The following is a 21,148-nucleotide window of genomic DNA, read 5'->3' as shown; positions in this document are numbered from 1 at the left end:
GACTTGATATCTAGGTACATCCCTAATGCTGTGGAAGTTAAGAATTGACACTACTAGAAAAATGCAAATTTCCCAGGGAAATTTTCCACAGATATATTAATAGTGTAGTCCCATTGAAATGTAAAAAAATTTAGTGGGAATTGAAAAAGTTTTCTTTTACCTTTTTTTTGAAAACGTTCCCACAGACTATAGGTGGGAACTAGTTGGCGCAAAAAAATGGGTAATTTGTTTCCCACCGAATCTGTGGGGATGTCATTAAAAGTAAAATTATTAAAATCTACCCAGTGAAACGGTGGGAACTAACATGAAAAATTATTTTTATATTCCCACTGGCAGTTAGAAGCTTAAAATTTTGAATCTTATATTTGGTCCAAAAACCCGCGAGCTTAAAAATTATTTCACCAAAACAATTGAATTAATATAAGACAATTCTCATAAATTTACCCAATGAATCGATGGGAAAGTATTTCCTATTACATTAGGTATACCTCTTATTTTTCTTCTCTTTTTCATTCTAATTCTTCTCTTTCTCTCTCATTCTCTTCGCAGACCTTTCCCCCATTTTTAGAAATCAGTGAGCTTTCACTAAGATCATGCAAAATCGGTAAGGCCTCTCTCTCTCTCTCTCTCTCTCTCTCTCTCTCTCTCTCTCACCCCCTTTCTTTCTCCATTTTCTGATTTTACCCTAAATGCCTAAAAATCTAGGGTTCCTCCATGCCTGGAAATCTACCTTTTTTTTTTGTGTGTGTGTGTGTGTGTAGTTGCGGCATGACAATATTTATGTGCTGATATGGTGTCAGTTCCATCCAATTTCATGGCTTTTTGTCCGGAAAATTCGGGTTAAGCTTTTAGGTTTCAACACGTTTGCAGATTCTTGATTTTAACTTTGCGCACTTTTAATTTTCAGTGCTCCTCTTGTTTAACTTTTCTTTTTCTTTTGAATTAACCGTTGAACATCTTCCAAAGAGTTTTCTTCATAGGCTCTGTGTGTGTTGTGCATAGACACAGTACAAAGAGGGGAAGGGGGTTCTTTTTTGCAATATGCCCCTGAAATTTTGTTTCTATCACTAATGATAAGTGATGCAGTCCAATTTATCTTGACTGATTTGTTAATATGTAGCCTGTGTTGAAATCTGATTACTTGTTAGCAGATTAAATGAAAATTGGCTTAATATATATCATTTTTATCACAAACTTTTCATATTCGAGCAAGTGATCTCTGAACCTCTTCTTTACCTTTCATCATGTTTGGTCTAGTTTGACCTACGAGACAACATTGTTATTGAGTAGTATATGCTGAGAAATGGAAATACCCTTAGAAGGTTAACGTAGATGGAACTGCCACTTGAAGTCTAATGCTTAAAACTCATAATGAGTTTGGAATTAGACCTCATTTAAAAGGGAAAAATAAGAAAAAAATGACATTAGATTCTTTCCTGTTGCACATACCAAAAACTTCGCAGTGATATTTCCCATTTCAATTGATTGCCAAATTATAATAGCCACAGCCCACAATTTAGCTGCTTGAAACCTGTAATTGGATTTATCACAAACTTTACACATTCGAGCAAGTGCCGTCTGAAGAAAAATTTTGTTCTCCTCTTGGTTAAGTGTGTATGTGTAATACATCTCAGTTTTACTGCGAAAACATGTAGAGTTATACCATTTTACCTGTGAAATTTACTCATGAAAAGGATTAGGAGGACTATAACTATTTGATCCTCTTTTATTCGATTTTTTCTGCTTGGACTTTACCTCCGGCTGCCAGTAGAAAATATAAAGAACATCTAGTTCTTTATTATTATTATTATTATTATTTTTAACTTGTGTAATACTAGACTGAGATGAGCTTGAATTTAGCAATATGGATAGTGGTGATTCAATAGCCGATTGTAACTTGCTTGAGATTAAGGCACAACTGTTGTTTTACTTAGTCCATGACTGATTCTAAAATTCTTGTAAAATCTATACATACGAAAATTAGGATAATGTTTCACATTTCCATTTGCATCTTTTATGTTTTCTAAGTCACTGTAGTATCTCAAGTCTAAAGTTGTTAACCTATTAAGATTTATAGGCTATAGAAGATTACGTCTTGATTGGGTGTGCAAAGAGCTTCAACATACTGAATGCTCGTAGTCGCTTTGCTTGTGTAGTTGCTTTGCTTATTGGGTTGAGATGAAAATTGTTGTACATGATCATTTTCTGACATTTGATGTTGTGGCTACAACTTTACCATATAACTTCTTACAATTACCAAAACCTATTTAGGTCTAAGAAATAGAGTTTGTTCCACCAAAAGCAGAGTGTGTTGCATATTTTTCACGTAGCCTACATCAGGGAATAAATTACTATATAAAGTTTGTGTCTGTCTTTCAAAGTTCACACTTTAGCTTTTGCTGTTATGGCGATAGATTCTGCACAACTAGTCTCCCCAGTGACATTTTTATTGAAGTTGAGGAAGAAGCTGGTAATCGTGACGTTTTAAAACCTAATTCAACCTAGGTAAGGAAGAAAGAACTTATACAAGTACTCTATTAGCATCCCCTCACTTAGACATCCGCTATCTACTGGGTGAACTCATACCAATACTTTCTTCCCTCTAATTGCTGTTAAATAGTTTTCCATAATCAATGTAGACAAAGCATGAAATCAAGTCAAACCCCAAGTCTTAAATAATCAGTAAAACAAAGAAATTGCATCTTCAACTAATTGGTAAGTTGTTAAAATTTCAGTATAATTTTGAAGTTTCATAGACCATAGCACTTTAATTGGAGAACAATTAACTGATCTTTTTGAAGTTTCATGGACATAGCACTTTAATTTTATTTTTTTTCATGTATTATTTAACAGGAAAAGTCTTTAAAAAGACCAATTACTCAAGATGAGATATTTGAGTATACACATATGAATAAGCTAAAGCATGGAAAAAAGATAAATTTGATCGAGCCAAGCCGAGACAAAATATGTAAGATTCGAAATTACTTTTTAAAAATTTTCATTAATTAAATTTGTTCATATAATAGTTGTAACTTTTTTGCAGAATACTTTCAAACAATCCTTGAAGGAGTTCATTCATATCTAACCAATTGATGATCAAGGAACGTCAATCCAACCATCCCAGGAGAATTACATGGACTTGTGGATTAAGGCGGCGGGCGGCGTACATAAGGGAAGATTTTACGACCTTGGATCAGAGTTTAGTTCTAGTCGTTGGTCTTTCGTATCTGGTGGCTCTTCTTCCTCAAGGTCCATGATTAATCAGGATGAGTTTGAGCTATTGAATAGAAAAATAGCAGAGATCACTCAGCTGTATGCACAAAAAAGGGCTGCGCGGGAGGAGGACGCAAAGCGAAGGGAGGAAGAAATGAGGCGAAAGGATGCTGCATTTACACGTGTCACTGGTGAGGTTGAAAGCCTCAAGTCCCAGCTAAACATTCTCTTTGCATCTGGTGCACTTCCTCTGCCACGTTCTCCATCGCGCTCCAACAAGAATAAGGATTGTTTCTTTTATTAATATTCTTTTGGGTGGGACTATGATGTTGGATATTATGTTTAGTTGCATTATTGGTTTCTACTATTTTCAGTTTTGGTTGGTTGTTAATTAATGAAATGGATCGGACGATGTTGAATTTTGTGTGTGAATGTCTAATTGTATTTAGGTTGTTGGTGGTTGAATTTTTTGTTTTGGCAGGTGGTGTAGTATAAAAAGCAGCATTGTGCACAAAAATAATTTCCAGATTTCCCACGAAATTACCACCGAATCCGTGGGAAGCTTCGTCACAACAGAACTTGCATATTTCCCATTGATATCGGTGGGAAAGTTCATACTTTTTTCTTCAGAATTTGCATTTATCCCACTGATATCGATGGGAAAGTTCATACTTTTATTCTTAGAGTTTACATATTTCACAGGGATATTGGTGGAAAGTTCATACTTTATTTTCCGGAACATGTATATTTCGCACGGTTATCAGTGGGAAAGTTCATACTTTATTTTCAAATCCCCATGCATTTTTTCCATAACTTTTCTAGCTAATGTATAAAAATTAATAAAAATTGCTAATAATATTGCCCACTAATTTTTGGTGGGAAACTTCATTATTTTTCCTATTAAATCTTCTCAGGGAAAACCGTGGAAAATTTCCCACCGCTTCTCTGGGAAGATATTTCCGACCAAGCGCTCTCCTGGTGATCCGTTTCAGTGAGAATGCGATGTGAAAACTCGATTTTCCCACCAGTTTTCACTGATTTCATCGTGGGAAAACCATGTGTTTCTAGTAGTGTGACTGTTGTGGTTTATTGGTTTCATTCTAAGGAAAGGATTGCTTGAGGTATTTGAGGATGCCAAATTGTGATCTCTGTTAATACTCGATTATTATTTTGCGTATGCGTTTTCATGTATTCTTCTCTATTATATTGTGGTATAGTTCTATTGCTGATTCGTAATGCAGGTTTTATCAGTAAATGTCTTATAACTAAAAAGCCTCGTCACTACTTCGATGAGGTTAGACAAAATACTTACCAGTACATGGGGTCGGTTGTACTGATACTACACTTCTGTATGATGTGTACGGATTTTTGGAGTAGAGTTGCTGGTGAATGTCGGGTGCTGATTCTGAAGATGTTCGCGCTTTTCGGATATAGCTGCCTCTTGTCATTTGTAGCTTAGGTTTTGCTATTCTGTTTATGTACTTTTCAATAGAACGTGTATTTATTCGTATCAGCTTCGTAAATTCCAAGTTTTAGAAGCTCATGAGTCGTACTACCAGGTCTTAGGTCAATTTGTAAATGTTCACCTAATTCTTTACTATTTTCCTATAATATCTTTTGGATTGCATTTTCTGTTAGTTGGCTTACTTAGCGAATCGACTTTGGTGCCATCACGAATAGTGTTTTTTTGGTCTGACAAAGTGGTATCAAAGCATTAGGTTCGTAGGTTCTACGAGTCATGAGCAAGTGTCTAGTAGAATCCTGCGGATTAGTATGATGACATCCATACCTATCTTCGGGAGGCTACAAGGCATTTAGGAAAAATATTTCCCTTTCTTCTTTCCTTATCGTGCGGCCTTGTTTCAGCTTAAAATCTACGACTTTGACTCCTCCCAATCGCTCATATGTGGTATTGTGCATTCAGTATTCGTTATGTGCCGATGATCGGTGATGCTGCAGATAGATTACTATGTGTTGCCTAGCCTCAGAAGCAGATGTAGTGTTAAATCTTCTAGTCAATCATTTCTGGTATGATGCGGATTCATATGTCTGGTTGGTAAGCACATATTTGGGAAGATTGGCTGGTGGCCTGGGTGTTGTGACTAAGTTGGGTTCATGGCAAGGTGTCGATTTGAGTATAACCGGTGGGCCATCTCTTGCATGATGCATTTGGATTGTGTGTCTCGTGTGAGGTTTCCATTCAGAGGAGTGCACATATGATCATTCTAGAGCATTTGGGGAAGTTGTTTGGCTATTGCAATGATGGGTAAGCGCTTGGCAGAGTCTTTGAGGCGTTCTATGACCAGTATTGCATGAGTTTTTGAAGTATTCGGCTAAATAGTTGTGCGGGATCGGGACATGCTATGAAGATATGGTACTTTGGGGTGTTGATGAGGTATGGCTTTGAGCTAAGTGGTAGAGTCTGCTAATGACGATTGGATTGTAGGGTCATGGGCCGTATCAGTTTCTGGATCGAGATATTGCTTTGTTATTTCTTTGGATGGTCATATGCTGGTGAAGCACGGGTTGCTCGATGCGTATTAGTTGTGTTGATCGATGCGTATTAGTTGTGAATTAGATATCAAAGTAAGATGAGTAGTTATCGAGAAGGTTCTGGAGAGTTTTGGTCTTATGTAGCCTTTAAGGATTTTTAATTTGTCTGCGGGCGGGCTTGAAAATGGTAGCGAATGGTAATCGGATCTGCGACATTTTCTTGTAAGGGAATGTACATGTCAATGTTGGAGTGATGAAAGGAATGGCTTCGGGTTCCCAGGAAGTTCCCTTAGGGCTGTCATATCGAATTGAGTACTTTTGGGTTAGCCGTTTGCGTGACTCGATTGAGTTAGAGGCGATTGGTTCTGATTACTCGATTAGGTGTTATTGAGTTTCGGAGAATTTATCATGGTTATGACCACGGCCGGAGTTGATGTTTTCTACAGGTATAGAAGCTATATTGCATGTGGTGGTGTTCTCCCGGATTGAGTTAAATGAAAGATTCTCGGGTGATGTGGTTTTCAATTTGCTTATGGTTCAGAGTTGACTATGAGATTCTCATAGTGTTGCGAGTTAGCATGTTAGAGGCGATGCACCTTGTGGAGTTGAAAAGTTGCATGTACAAGGATACAGATAGTTTTGGAAGGAGGGATATGAGTTCATGATGACACGATCAATTTCGGGTGTTTAAGTTCTTGCTAGCACTATATGTTCCCACCAGAGGAGAGTTCGCCGGTTGGCAGGTATATTATGTTTTGACTTATAAGTATTCTTTTTGAGATGTGAGGGAGTATGAGTTACGTGTCAGCCGTTTGACTAGCGGTGTTGAGATTGGATATGAAGATTATAGTATTCGTAAGCCTTAGAGACTGGATGTTCTCGTTGCCAGACTATTCCTTGATTGCGAGTTCTGAAGAAATGTCATGGATTGTATGATGGATAGCAGGTGTTATAGAAAGGTTTCTATGGACTTTTGGAAGGTTAATTCCATGTTTGGGGGATGATCGGAAATTGGTTTGGGGGTTGCTTTTGAGCCTAATGAGAATGTGTATTTTCTATCTGATCGGACCTATTTGTTCTTGCGCAGTTGTTATCATATGTATATCATCGGGTGTAATGGATGTTATTCGCACCTTGGTTTATGTTATATGTTTCTCCCTTATACTATGGCGGGATGTGAGGGTTACATGATTCTTCGCACACATATTGTGATTCAGTTTAGGACTCATGGCATTATGGGCAAGGTGACATTCGTGATGTTGATTTGCTTGTTCTACCATAGCTGTGCTTGTCATTCTTAGTATTATTTGTTCCTAATATTTTTTCCCACAGTTATATTTTTGTGCACTCGGTTGTGCTTGATATTGACGCAATGTGATCAGTGAGTCAGACTATTATGGATCGATGGGTACCCTATGTGGATTGATGTGATGGAATCGGGTTGCACGCCGCAACGGTACAGTGATGAAATGTGACTCTTTATTCCTATTTCGTGTATTTTGCTTTCACTTTGTTCAAAATAGTTCATAGTAAAATGATAAAGTTTCCCTGCCTGCTTAACTTGCTTAGTAGTCTTTTTATTTAGTTTTCTTACTATTATCTGTCATGTCTAAATTATTAATTGTTGGTGCACGGAACTAGGTTGCGTGGGGATCCATATGATTATTTTTGGCACTTGTCGGTGGGGCTGCTTGTATTGGCTGAGATGAGGTTTATAGACTTGAGATTTGCGCTATTTTATTGGGATGAGGAAGGTTTGGAAGAATAACACTATATGTTGTTGAGGATTTGGACAATGGCCCTGGTTGGGCGAGTGAGTTTCTTGGCTTATTGATCAGATGAGTGGTTAAGCGGTTATGCGTGTTTCTTTCATCATCGGTAGGGTGTGGAGGTTTTGAACGAGGTTCTAACCGATAGGAGGTTGCTACCGGCACCAGATTTGTTTTTGGGCAGTAATGGTGGTCATCAGGTCCTGCTGTGAGTGCCAAAGTAATGGGTATATCATGTGATTACATCTTGGGTTATGGTTATAACTTGATACAACTTTTTCAGGCTTATACAATGTGCAGATGAGGGATTCCGGTCTCTTAATGAATTCTGGATGATAGAGATTCGGTTCTAAGGTTTAAGGACCAAGGATCAAATAAGGATCTCTAGTTATGTTGTGTTGGCGGGCTTATATGGAGTAGGGTGATGTGGAATCACCCCGGGTTTGTGCTTAGTAAGGTTACACCATGACTTGTTAGCTTTGGAACGACTCTCTCGCATGTTCGAGGATGAACGTATTGTTAAGTGGTGGAGGATGTAACGACCCGACTGGACGTTTTGAGAATTTGCACTTCATCGGTAGTTTACGGGCATGAGTAGCTCCATATGATGTATTTTGACTTATGTGAATTGTCGGCTTTGGTTTTCAGGTTATTCGGGACTGATTTGGAAGCATGATTCTCAACTAGGGAGCTTTAAATTTGAAAGAGTTGACCGAGTTTGACTTTTTAGTATTTGACCTAAGATTGGAATTTTGATGGTTCCGTTATCTCCGTTGGATGATTTTGGACTTAGGAGCGTGTCCAGATTATGATTTGGAAGCCAGTAGTTGAATTTGGCTCGAAATGGCTAAAGTTAGATTTTTTTGAAAGTTTGCCCGAGAGTGGAGTTTTTGATATCGGGGTCAGATTTTAATTTTGAAGTTGGAGAAGGCCCGTATTGTCAAATGTGACTTGTGTGCAAAATTTGAGGCCAATCGGTCATGATTTGATGGGTTTCGGCATCGGTCGTTTGAAGTTTCAAGTTCATTGATTTTTGGATTGAGGTGTGATTCGTCGTTTTGATGTTGTTATGTGTGTTATGAGGCCTCGAGTAAGTCCGTGTTAATTTATGGGACTTTTTGGCGTGTTTGGACGTGGTCCCGACGGGCTCGGGTGAGTTTCGGATAGGGTTAGGTTGTGTTGCGCTCGTTTTTTATGTTTCGGCGTTGTTTCTTCACGCATAAATGGTACTACATTAAGCAAATGAGCAACAATTTCTGTTTTTATTGAAGCATTAGACCCGTATCGTAGTTACAGAGCCATATAAAAAAGAATCATCGAATTTGGACATCGTATTAGGAGTTTATGGTAATTTTACTAAGAATTGGGTTGCCAGATTTTTCAGATTAATTACGCAATTGCTACTGACTTTGTATTTAAAAATCTGCACCATTTCCAAATATTGAAACCAACATATCTCCTTCAATATAAGGTCAAATGGAGTGATTCAAGAGCCTAACTTGACTAGAATTTCACAAGGAATCAATTGGAGGTATCAAAAGCGAGTTTCGAGATTATTTGGCATAAGAAACAAAGCAAAACAGTATTAAAACGAGGGTTTTGTTCATTTAACATATTCAGAGTTGGGGAGCTCGGAATTCGGCAATGCTTGAGGCAATTTTCACCTTATGAATTGGGGTAAGTGTTCTCTACTTGGTTTTGGTTATATTCCATGAATCTATCTTCGATTTTAGCTTTTGGTTGATGAATTTTAAAGAGGAAATTGGATGTTTTCGCCTTAAGTTTCATAATATGAATTTTTGAGTTTTGAACATCGATTGGAGTCGCAATTGAGTGAAACCAGTATGGTTGGACTCGTAATTGAATGGGTTGTCAGATTTTGTATGTTTTGCTGGGTTCCGAGGCGTGGGCCCGGGTGTGATTTTTTGCCGGATTTTGGATTTGATTTAGGATTCAATCTTTATCATTTGGAATTGTTTCTCGGGCTTTATTTGATGTATTTGAGTTGATTTAGGCTAGTTTTCAGCCGTTCGGAGGTCACTACGCGCGTGATGGCATTTTTTGTGCGTCGGTTGGCTTGCTCGATATTGTAATTTGCTTGTTCGTGGTAAGTGTTTTGCCTAACTTTATTGAGGGAATTTTTCCTCCTATTTGTCATTGTTTGCTACATGCAAGGGTGATACATATATGAGGTGACGAGCGTATATGTATGTGCCAAGGTTAATCATGCTCCGGAGGGGGGGGGGGGGTGGATTATGTTTCATTTATGATTTTAGAATTTCGTGACCTTTTGCTTCATGCCTGACTTGACTCTTAGATATTAAGGACACAATGTTAAATGATAAAAATCAAGACTTAGCTTATTATAACTTGATGAAACTTGAGGAAATTCGGAGAATTCATTGATGTATCTAATTCGGTCATCTATATGCAAAATAATTACTACATTACTACGACCGATATTCTTGAGATACTAGACTCTATACTTATGTTGTGGATCATTTGTGAGACTTGTGAAAGTATTTGAATAATATGGATCTTGAGGGTTGTTGAATCATTGTTGACTTGGAAGGTTGTGATTGAAATTTGTTTGGAATATCCGTTAAAACACTCTCCTTGATGTTATTTATGCTTCCTGCCTTGTTGTCATTGATATACATATGCTTGGTAAGGAACAGTGTAGAGCACGAAGGGTGATGCCGTGCCATTGTTTATAATTTATCATGTGAGGGAGAGTGTAAAGCACGAAGGGTGATGACGTGCCATATTGTTGAGAGTAAAAGCACGAAGGGTGATGGCGTGCCATATTATTCAGAGTAAAAGAACGAAGGGTGATGCCGTGCCATGTTATGACAGTGTAAAGCACGAAGGGTGATTTCGTGCCATTTTACTTATACTGTTATGCTTTTATATCATTGTGAGGTCATGGCACGATGGGTGTTTCTGTGCATGCGAGGATGAGGGACATGCATTATGTTGTGATATCTGTTTTCCCGTGTATATGTTCATGTTTTTACCTTGAGCTATTATTGTCGCAATCTCGGATCTGATGTGACTTGTTGCTATTGTTTTGTCATTTATCTCTATATCAATTGTTTGTGTGTCGCTTATATCTTTTTTTTTTTTAACTTTCAAATATCATGCCATTTCCCTGCTTTTATAATCACACTTACGTTGTATATTGCACTGTAGTACAAGCCTTTTTTTTTCTATGTTAGTCATTCATGCCTCTACTTGTTAACTTGTAAGGATCATGTGTTTCCTTCTTATTTGTTATACTTGTATTTAGGCCTTTACCATGCTAGTTAGTTGAAGCTGATATTCCTTGTTTCCGATTTTGTCATCATTCAGATGCTTTCCGCTTAGTCTTACGTTGTTTCCCATATGGTTCTCCTTGTTCATTATTGCTAATTGCGTATTTCCTACCTTGTAATTCATGTTACGGTATTTCTATCATCTGGTTGGTTCCGTTATACGTATATTGGGTGATGTCACGACCCAAGTTCGCCCTCCGTGAACTGTCGTGATGGCACCTAGTCTCTACGACTAGGTAAGCCTAACAATTTGCGGAAAAAGGAACAAAATGCGGAAAACTAATAAAAATTGAAGATAAACAAATATAGAAGTGTTTAAGATGCCGCTCGGCATGTACCAACCCAAGATCTCAAAAACTGAACAATTCCCAAAACCCGGAATCCCATGAATCACAAGCTAAGAGATACATAAAAAAGCTCTAACTCCAGAAATGTCTATCAACAAGGAAAAATACAGAAGGGCTAAACTAGTACAGAGAATAGAAAGGGACTTCTCGGTTTGCGGACACGGCAGATATACCTCGAAGTCTCTACAAAAGTGCCTCGCCTGAAGGGTGATAAGACTGAGTGAGTGTACCTGGATCAACACATGAAAAACATGCGCATAAAGGGCATGAGTACACCACAGCGGTACTTAGTAAGTACGAAGCCTAACCTCGGTCGGGTAGTGACGAGGAAAGTCAAGGCCCTACTGAGGTTAGATGAAATACAAGGTATAACAGTATAGAATAAGACAGTATAGTTAATTACAACAGTAAGGAGTAACACATGATAGAAAGAACAACAACAGCTAACAGGGACAAAATAATCACAGAAAGGAATACAACTCTCACAGAGATAACAACCGGGGATCTCCCAGGATACCGTCCTGTAGTCCCTAAATACAAATATCCAGTGGATCTCCCGGGTGCAGTCCCGTAGTCCAACTCATAATGCGCGGGGATCTATCGAAATCCCGATTCGTAGTCCCAAATGTAAATATTCAGTACTTAGGGGGAATCTACCAGGTGCAGCACCGTAGTTACCATAGTAAAAGTGCGAGGGGGATCCTACCCGGAATAACAAATCTGTAGTCCCAAAGTAAACATACGGGGGGGGGGGGGACTCTCGGGATACCATCCCGTAGTCCCAAAGTAAACATATAGCAGCAACACGAATAATACACAATCAAATTCAAATTTCCACATCAATGTAAAACAGGTATTTCTACCTAGCATGCTGCACATAATCCACATAAGGCAATTTGAGCAAGTAAAGCAATTAAGTCAATTAACATGCTTCCCTAGGCTTATAGCAGGCTTAAATTACATGCAGTATGAGCATGAAAAAAAAAGGAAATCACATTTATAGCTACATAAGGAAAAAGGATTTTCAACAATTAGCACAAGTACGCACTCGTCACCTCACGTACAAGGCATTTCAATTATCAACAAACCAAATCCTAAGGAGAGTTTCCCCCACATAAGGTTAGACAAGCCACTTACCTCGAACCGACTCAAAAATCAACCTGAAACCACGTTCTTGCCATGAGTGCTCGATTCCAATGGCCCGAATCTATTCAATTCAATTACATAATGCAAATATAACTTTAAGTAACTGATTCCTCAAATAAATTCTAAGCTAATACGCGAAATTAGGCAAAATAACCAAAACGCCCTCCAGGCACACGTCTCGGAATCGGGTAAAATTTACATTTTTAGAATCCTCATACTCTCACGAGTCTAACCATACCAGAATTATCCAAACCCAACGTCAAATTCCAATCAAAACTCGAAATTTAGGTCTGAGAACTTTCTCCAAATCTTTTCCCCAATTTTCATCTAAAATCCGAAATTAAACGATAAAACTACAATAGATTAATGGAATACAACTAGAAAGGGATAAGGAATTGTTACCCAATGATCTTCTCTTCAAAAACCACACAGATTCGCCCTACCCCGAGCTCCAATTGATTTTTCCAAGTTATGAACTCCACCCTCGAAATTTCATATTTCTGCCCAGCGATTAGCGCATCTGCGGTCAAGGGAGCACACTTGTGGTCCCACACATACAGAAAAGGCATTGCATGTGCGAAATTCACTTAACGGGCTAGGTCCGCATCTGCGATGGCTTGGCCGCATCTACGGCTCCGCATTTGTGATCACCCAGCCGCACCTGAGGCCCTGGAGCCTTGGCCAATTTTTGCTTCTGCGATCTCCTAGTCGCTTCTGCAGCGCTGCACTTGCGGTCCCACACACACAGGTGTGGTTATGATAGGTCCAGCAAACTCAAATTCTTCCTAAGTCCTATTCAACTTCCGTTAAGCACCCGAAACTCACCCGAGGCCCCCAGGACCTTAACCAAACATGCCAACCAATCCTAAAACATCATTCAAACTTGCTCCAACCTTCGGAACGCTCAAAACAACATCAATATGACATCGGATTCATGCCTAAGAACTTCAAAAACTTCCGAATTATGCTTTCGATAAAAAAGTCTATCAAACCTTGTCCGAATGACGTAAAATTTGCACACACGTCACATTCAACATTACGGAGCCACTCCAACTTCCGGAATTCCATTCCGACCCCGATATCAGAATCTCACTATCGAACCGGAAACTTCAAAAATTCAACTTCGGGCATTTCAAGCCTTATTAAGCTACGGACCTCCAAAACACAATCCGAACACACTCCTACACCTGAAATCACCCAACGGAGCTAACAGAACCAACAAAATTCCATTCCAAGGCCGTCTTCACACTGTTCCGACTATAGTCAAAATTCTAAAACTTATACTCTCATTTAGGGGACTAGGTGTCCCAAAACTCTCCGAAACTCCAAATAAATCCTCGCGACAACTCATAACAGTAGAAACAAACACGGGGAATGCAGTTAATAGGAGATCGGGGCGTTAATTCTTAAAACGACCGACCGGGTCGTTACATCCCCCCAGACTTAAGCATTCATTCATCCTCGAACGAACATAGAAACATACCTGAAGTAGTGAAAAGATGGGAGTAGCGACTGCGCGTATCCTGCTCGGTCTCCCAAGTCGCCTCCTCGACTGGTTGACGCCGCCACTGAACCTTCACTGATGCAATGTTCTTTGACCTCACCTTTCGAATCTGGCTCTCCAAAATTTCCATCGGCTCCTCAACATAAGATAGATCCTTGTCCAACTGGACTGAACTAAAATCCAACACGTGCGACGGATCACCGAGATACCTCCGGAGCATCGAAACATGAAATACAGGATGAACTCCTGCCAAGCTGGGAGGTAAGGCAACCTCATAAGCAACCTCCCCAACACGCCTCAATATCTCAAAAGGGCCAATAAAACTCGGGGTCATCTTCCATTTCTTCCCAAATCTCATAACGCCCTTCATAGGCGAATCCCGAAGCAGGACTCGCTCTCCAACCATGTAGAAAACATCACAAACCTTCCAGTCCGCATAACTCTTCTATCTGGACTGCGCTGTGCGGAGTCTATCCTGAATTACCTTGACTTTCTCCAAAGCATCCTGTACCAAGTCTGTGCCCAATAATCTAGCCTCACCCGGCTCAAACCAACCCACCCGGGACCTACACAGCCGACCATACAAGGCCTCATACGGTGCCATCTGAATGCTGGACTTATAGCTGTTGTTGTACGCAAACTCCGCCAGTGGCAAGAACTGATCCCAAGACCCTCCAAACTCAGTCACACACGCATGAAGCATATCCTCAAGAATCTGAATAGTGCGCTTGGACTTTCCGTCCGTCTGAGGGTGAAATGCTGTACTCAACTCCACCCGAGTACCCAACTCATGCTGTACGACCCTCCAAAACCGTGATGTGAACTGAGTACCTCTATCTAAAATAATAGAAACTGGAATACCATGTAGTCGGACAATCTCCCGGATATAAATCTCCGCCAACCGCTCCGAAGAATAGGTGGTACACACAGGAATGAAGTGCGCGGACTTGGTCAACCGATCCACAATAACCCAAATGGCATCGAACTTTCTCAAAGTCCGTGGGAGCTCAGTTACGAAGTCCATAGTGATCCGCTCCCACTTCCACTCCGGAATCTCTATCTGCTGAAGCAATCCACCCGATCTCTGGTGCTCATACTTCACCTGCTGACAACTAAGGCACCGAGCTACAAACCCAACTATATCTTTCTTCATTCGCCTCCACCAGTAGTGCTGCCTCAAATCCTGGTACATCTTTACAGCACCCGGATGATCGGAATACCGCGAATAATGTGCCTCCTCTAGAATCAACTCTCGAAGCCCGTCAACATTGGGTACACAAACTCGACCTTGCATCCTCAATACCCCGTCATCACCAATGGTCACATCTCTGGCATCACTATGCAAAACCTTGTCCTTGAGGACAAGCAAATGAGGTTCATCAAACTGACGCTCCCAGATACGATCAAACAAGGAAGACCAAGAGACCACGCAAGCTAGAACCTGACTGGGCTCCGAAAGATCCAACATTACAAACTGGCTGGCTAAGGCCTGAACATCCATCGCCATGGGCCTCTCTACTCCTGGTAAATAAGCTAAACTCCCCAAACTCTCTGCCCGGCGGCTCAAAGCATCGGTCACCACATTGGCCTTGCCCGGGTGATATAAAATAGTGATATCATAGTCCTTCCGCAGCTCTAGCCATCTCCTCTGATTCAAATTAAGGTCCTTCTGCTTGAACATATGCTGCAAACTCCGGTGATCAGTATAAATCTCACAAGGCACGCCGTACATATAATGACGCCAGATCTTCAAGGCGTGAACAATAGCAGCTAGCTCGAGATCATGGACAGGATAATTCTTCTCATGTACCTTCAACTGTTTGGACGCGTAGGCAATCACCCTACCGTCCTGCATCAATACCGCTCCAAGGCTAACCCTCGAAGCATCACAATAAACAGTATAAGACCCCGAGCCGGTAGGCAATATCGAAACTGGGGCTGTAGTCAAAGCTATTTTGAGCTTCTGTCCACTGGAACGGAGCACCCTTCTGGGTCAGCCTGGTCATAGGTGCTGCGATAGATGAAAACCCCTAAACAGATCGATGGTAATAGCCCGCCAAGCTCAGAAAACTGCGGATCTCTATAGGTGAGGATGGTCTTGGCCAACTCTGCACTGCTTCCACTTTCTTCCGATCCACCTGAATACCCTCACTCGAAACCACGTGACCCAAAAATGCCACGGAATCCAACCAAAACTCACATTTTGAGAACTTAGCATATAGTTTCTTCTCTCTCAAAGTCTGGAGCACTGTCCTCAGGTACTGCTCATGATGTTCCTGACTCCGAGAATATACCAGAATGTCGTCAATAAAGATAATGACGAATGAATCAAGATATGGCCGGAATACACTGTGCATCAAATGCATGAAGGCTGCTGGGGCATTGGTCAGCTCAAATAACATAACAAGGAACTCGTAATGACCATATCGAGTCCTGAAGGCAGTCTTCGGGATATCTGGCTCCCGAATCTTCAACTGATGATAGCCTGAACGCAAGTCAATCTTAGAAAACACACAAGCACCCTATAACTGATCAAATAAGTCATCAATACAGGGTAAAGCATAACGGTTCTTCACTGTAACCCTGTTCAACTGGCGATAATCAATATACATATGCATAGAACCATCACTCTTCTTCTTCACAAATAAGACAGGAGCACCCCAAGGTCATATACTAGGCCGAATGAAACCCTTATGAAGCAATTCCTGTAACTGCTCCTTCAACTCAGGAGGAGCCATACGGTATGGAGGAATAGAAATGGGCTGAGTGCCCGACAACAGATCTATGCCGAAATCAATATCTCTATCGGGCGGTGATCACGCCCAACTATGCCTTCTAAAAGACAAAGCGGTCGTTGCAAATATAATCCGGTTTTCAGTCCGGAGTCGAATTCTCAGGGAACTAACCTATCTATTACAACTCTTTGGCAATACTATTATCAACTCAACCGATTTCTAGATGCAAATTTTTATCAATCAATCTTGGGTTTTTGATTAACTATCTCAAATAATATCAGAAATAACAATATGCTAGATTAAATATAATTCAATGGCAAAAAGGTCTAGGGCAGTGATTTCCCCAATTGCTAGTTTAGATCTTAACTCTTTTGTTATAATCTCGCCGTACTACTCTCTGAGGATTAAGAGCTAGGGGTTATCGTAATTATCTCTCGATCAACTATGATAATTTACTAGAGCATTCTCTCGAACTACTCTAGCTGACAATATGTGCAGCTCTAATTTATCCCACCAAAGTTTCGTTATCTCTAAACCCACTTTTAAGTTCAAGTAATGAATCTCTTTAATTACCCAAAAGTGGTGTTGTTCAACAGCAGTCTAACCTAATATTCTTTCTCAAGCAATATGAGGTAATTAGACATGATTAATCAAAGGCCCATTCAATTAATCACCATACAAAACGTAGTTGAACAATCATATACTAAATCCGGCTCGATTATAACAAGTTGAGTTAAAATTTCAACCAACAATTGGTTCCATCAAACCTAGATAATTGTTTAGCTACTCATTACAAAATAAGATAAAACTACAAAGTTGTAAATAATGTATAATTGCAAGAATTAAAAGGAGATAGAAAAACTCTAATGTTTGGTTGATCTTCTCATACTTGTTCTTGCCTCCAAAGTAGTCTAAAAACAAGCTTAATTATGTCTTGGCCGAGCTTCTAAAGTTTATAAGGGTTTGGAACAAGTTTTCCCTGCATTACACTTTAGTCCCCAATTTTCTGGCAATTGAACAGTTCACCGCGGCCGCGGCAAGACCGCGATGCGACCGCGGTGAAGGTGGAACATTCTGCCTCGCGTAATTGTCTGTCGTGGTTCAACCGCGGTTCCACCGCGGTCGCAGTGGATTTCACCTCCGTCCATTTTTGCTTCTTTATGCTCGACTGCTTATTGATTGGGCATTTTCTTCACATTATTGACTCTAAAACACTCCGTAGTGCTTCCTCACTTAGATTATTCCCTGCAAAGCAAAAGAACACCAATTAGAGCATTTTCTTATCAATTTGCCTATAAAACAACAATAAAGCATGGTAATATTAAGATGTAAATATCATCTATATAGCCTAATATCAACACCCCACACTTAAATCATTGCTAGTCCTCTAGCAATCCACCACACTCTATCAAAGTTCCTTCCCTAAGCTTTTCCCTTAACGAAGCACACCTTGAACAGTTTACCAAAGTTGCACCTAGTAGTGAACAATCTTTGCCTCAGAAGTCGAATCTCTCGTACCATGCAATATTCGCACTTACTCAAACTACTCTATACAAAAGTCAAGACTTACCTTTCCTTTGTGAATCACAGGCCCTCACATCACACAAGAGAGTAGTTCCACACTTAATATATTAAAAACAATTAGGAACTCAGATGGACAAAATTTGCTCACTCTCCAAAAGAACATTCACATGCCACAAAGATGCACCATAGGCTTGACCGTAGTGTAATACTCTACTAATCGAGCCTATCCAGTCTAAGATCAATTAGGACTTCATTTGGTTGTAATATAGGCTAAGGGATGGGTAGGATATATTTGGATATAGTGACAAACCTCCCTAAGCACTTTTAATACAAAACACATTAACATTCCATATCATTCTTATGTCAACCAGACATTCCCCACAATTTATTTATACCATCGCATTCCTTTAGGTGCATTTGGATCAAGCTACCACTTATCAGCTACTACATTTATTCACAATATTTTTTTCGTGGCGCTTTTTCTTTTATTCTTCAAAACTGCACCTTTCCTCTATTTCATTGGCTCCACTCAAAACCAAACCACCACCCCACACTTTAACTTTTTCATATGTCAAGGTCATTCAAGTGCTCATGGGAGGTAAAAGGGTTCAACAGAAGGCTATTCAAACATTTGGGTAAGGTTCGCAATGTGGTTGCCAAAGAAACAGGCTTATAGGCTCAACGGGGTTAACTATGATGTATTACATTCAGGTGGGTTTACATTATATATTTGGCTTAACAAAAAAATGCCTACATCACTTCTAAGACTGATAAAGCTACTATTTCGCTTTGCAAACACACAGGGCAAGTTCTAGGCATCAAATGTAAAGCATAGAATATAGTATAGCTCACACACACATGGTATATGACTCACTCCGGATTGATTTATCAAGACATTCTCTTTTGAGTGTTCAAGTCAGCTACAAACATATAACTTTAAGGCACTTTAGCAAGAGTCAACCATTGAGACTTGGCGTTACACTCTAGTGTCGATTGTGTTCAGATGTATTAACACCAAGGGATTCTCTTTCTATTTCAGCTCGTAGCCCATAAATGCTAACTAAAAGTAAAAACAAAATAAACAAAATACTATCTACACCCGGTTAAAGCTAAACCCTTGGAAAAGAACCGTAGCCCAAAGAAAAACCAAGGGGGAGTTACTACACTACCTAAAAATAAAAAATAAAAAAAAAATCTATTTGGTATTTTCTCTAGACTAACTTCCCTCAAAAACTGTCTCAATTATCCGTCATCAGGAAGAGTCCTTATATTCTGTTTTTTTTTTAATTTTTCGACTCATGTCCGTCAAGAGACCTGTCGAAAGGTGTCCGTCTTTGGGCCAAGTCGAAGTTAATTACATGACCCTACCATACCAATCAAACAAAAATAAAGCAACATCATACAAAGTTAGACAATCTATTACAACATCGTACACAACAGCCATCCCCCACCCCACACTTACAAATATGGCATGTCCCCATGTCAACAAATAAAGAGCAGCGTAAGGAAGGGGGACTTCCCTGAAGATCAATCCTGATCAGAGACGGTCCCAGGATCGAGGTGACATGCTCGTCCTAGCACTCGAAGTCATCCCATAATCTTCTTCTCCGACTTTGCCTGTTGAGTGGTCAGATTGTCAACTCTGGTGCCCAAGTCTGTGACAGAAGTGCGGAGACCAGCCATTTCCTGCTCCAGGGCTGTCAGGCGGGTACTTCGGTGGGGCTGTGATGCGCCTTCCTCTTCAACTCTCGTGGGTGGTGGGACCTCAGCTGCCTTAGCATCATCATCATCAGATTCATCATCCGATTTATCAACATTCACCACCAGCTCTATCCCAGTTCTGATTTTTCTTGCCAGGAACGGGTCTTTCAGTGGCAATTTCCCATCAACTCTAAGTTTTTCAGGGACTCTAGCAGCACGACACAGTTTAATAACCAGATAGGGGAAGTATAAACCTTTAAGTATCTTAGGTGAGCGAATGAACATCTCCTCATGAATGAGTTGGGCCACATCAAAATCCCTGTAGGCCATGAAACAGTAGATCGCTGCCGCTCATGGTTGATTGACATCGGTTGTATTGCTGGAGGGCAACGGCCGGCTGTTGATAATTGTTAGCCAACTCTTAGCCTCCCAATTGAGAGACTGGGAGTTAAGTGTGATCCGGTGCTTATCTATATGTATTCTCGGTCTGGAACACAGATAGTCTCAAGAAGAGTTTCCCACAAGGCACTTGATCGGCTATAAGTACGATAATAATCAGCTTCCCTCCCTGAACACTGGCAGCCTGTACACCCTGCGGATGGCCTAGATGGATGCATTTACCCGGGTATCGCGTACAGTAACAACCCCATTCTCATGTTCCGGACAGTTGGCATAGAATTCCCTTACAATTTGAACATTGGCCTCCTCCAGTTCCTCAAAGAAGATGTCCAACTGACACCTCCTCAACTCATTGATGATATTTGGGAATTCCACCTCTAAGGCTGCTCGGTCAATATGCACCTCATGTAATAATTTCTTAGCCGCCTTTGCATTGTACCTGTCCTCCACCGGTTTGGAGACAAACCTAGTGCGGTCAAACTGAGCCGCACTAGCTTGACCCCTAGCTCTTGAGGAGCTGCCCGGTCCACTAGCAGAGGATCCTGTGTTGCGTCTCTTCCTAGATGGATGCATTTTACCTGTCTAACAGAGTAACACTTATCAGTTAGGGTGTGAAATGTGTGAACTATGGGTGGTTACTCAGACTTCACCACAACCATAGTCACATTTGCCCTTATAACTTCATTTGGGCAATTCCACGAACACCTTGTGGGCAAGACAATTCCTCACACATATAGCCCATATAGATACTTCAATATTTCCCCCAAATCACAAGTTATACTAAACCATTACACCCCACAACAATTAGTTCAACACCCACAAACATCCACCTCTCCACCAGATTATACACATAGCCCCTTCACAAGTAAGTAAACAAACGAAATTCAAAGGCAAAAAAGAAGAAAAATAACAAAAATCTACTAAAATTACTACATAATTGAAAACATGAACTAACATACAACTAAAAAAAATACAACAGAAGAGGTAAGAGGGGGGGGGGGGG

The 21,148-nt window shown here is 40.3% G+C and overlaps 1 long non-coding RNA gene across 1 annotated transcript; it reads left to right on the top strand.

Annotated features, from left to right (window-relative positions):
• The first annotated feature begins 529 nt into the window (after positions 1 to 529).
• Positions 530 to 3,627, top strand: LOC109243783. The gene is made up of 3 exons (XR_002070629.1): positions 530 to 604; positions 2,854 to 2,968; positions 3,044 to 3,627. It is a non-coding gene; the product is annotated as an uncharacterized LOC109243783 (long non-coding RNA).
• The last annotated feature ends 17,521 nt before the right edge of the window (positions 3,628 to 21,148 follow it).

This window comes from Nicotiana attenuata, unplaced genomic scaffold (genome assembly GCF_001879085.1).
Source record: "Nicotiana attenuata strain UT unplaced genomic scaffold, NIATTr2, whole genome shotgun sequence".
In the NCBI taxonomy this organism is placed as follows: domain Eukaryota; kingdom Viridiplantae; phylum Streptophyta; class Magnoliopsida; order Solanales; family Solanaceae; genus Nicotiana; species Nicotiana attenuata.
The sequence above is the reverse complement of the archived record's forward strand: the minus strand, read 5'-3'. Positions and strand labels throughout refer to the sequence as shown.